This window comes from Raphanus sativus, unplaced genomic scaffold (genome assembly GCF_000801105.2).
Source record: "Raphanus sativus cultivar WK10039 unplaced genomic scaffold, ASM80110v3 Scaffold5303, whole genome shotgun sequence".
In the NCBI taxonomy this organism is placed as follows: Eukaryota; Viridiplantae; Streptophyta; class Magnoliopsida; order Brassicales; family Brassicaceae; genus Raphanus; species Raphanus sativus.
Window position 1 is genome coordinate 2,917 of NW_026620603.1, and position 1,333 is coordinate 4,249.

At 37.9% G+C, this 1,333-nt stretch overlaps 1 long non-coding RNA gene across 1 annotated transcript; it reads left to right on the forward strand.

The window, feature by feature from the left end:
* The first annotated feature begins 254 nt into the window (after positions 1-254).
* On the forward strand, positions 255-844 carry LOC130507702 (uncharacterized). Its single transcript, XR_008942407.1, has 2 exons — positions 255-440; positions 524-844. It is a non-coding gene; the product is annotated as an uncharacterized LOC130507702 (long non-coding RNA).
* The last annotated feature ends 489 nt before the right edge of the window (positions 845-1,333 follow it).

Sequence of the window (1,333 nt, forward strand, 5' to 3'; positions counted from 1 at the left end):
TATAAGGAGTTGAGGACAGGAAGGAAGGGTATCACCACTTAGAGACACAGACTTGCGGCCAGATTAGGGTTTCCTTTATTCTCTTTGTATCTCGCCGCTCTCTTGTACTTCCGGCTAGGAGCTCGCCGAGCATCGACTAGCCGGCTTTCTTACTCTTGTACCCTCGTTATTCCGACTCTAATAAAACGTCTCTGTTCATCCCACTCTTGAGTTCTTCTATTTTCTGTTAACCAAACTCACCTTAAACAGTGTTGACGAGTTCCCTTTCTGCTTCCATCTCGTCCTTTCACCAACTCATGAAGTTTGTGGCTTTTGTGTAGGGTTTTCACTAAACTTAACAGAGCAGACTTTACGAAGGCGAGGCAAGAGAAGCGTATTGTTCCTGCGTCTCTCTCTCTATGGCACCATGTCTCTCCATCTCCCTACTGGCTTTGTCAATGGTAATGAATCCATCCTCCTTTTTTTAATCTACAAATAACTACTTTCTCATCATCTCTTTTGTTTGGCTTTAATTCTGGTGAAGGTAGAGAACTGAACGAGTGATGAAGCCCATAGGAGGTATGCGACTGGATTAAGCGAATAGAGGTCGTGGAGGCTGGAGTAAGAGAACCGCGGCTTGAGGCGGAGGCGGAGGCTCTGGTAGCGGCGGCTGGAGGCGGAGGCTCTGGTAGCGGCGGCGTAGGCTTAGGTTTAGATTAAGGTTAATTATGTTTTGGCTAGTTAGATTTTGGTTTAATGTTTTTAATTAGTTTTTGGTTTATTGTTATCGATCAGTTTCAGTTTAATGTGCTCTTTAATTATTTGTATACTGATTTGATTAATAAATAAAATTTAATTTTAATTATGAACTAATTTTCGATTTAGTTATTAATTAATTTTAATTAATTAATTTTATATAATTAATTTAATCATCTTTATTTATTTTATTTTCTGTTATAGCGTTATATTTGTATCATCCCACAAGAGTTGCAAAAACATATTCCATGGCACGAAATTTATGTCATTATAAGTTATGTTATGGCGAAAATAAAACGCCATATAAGAAGATAATACAGCAATAAAAAGACGCTATAAAAGTAATTTAACATAGCAATAATAAAACGCTATAATAACGAAACTTTTACTAGCGTACGAAAATGTGCTACGATAAAGGGGGGGTCTATTATAGCTGCGGCTGTCATAGCGTTAGTGTTTTCGCTACTAAAACGATACAATAGCGTTTTTTCGGTGTTACTAATGCCGATATTTCTTATAGTGCCAGGATGAACCACGATCTAAGAAGCTTTATTTGGAACCACTAATCAGTGGAGAATAACCAGGAAGTTGAATAAAT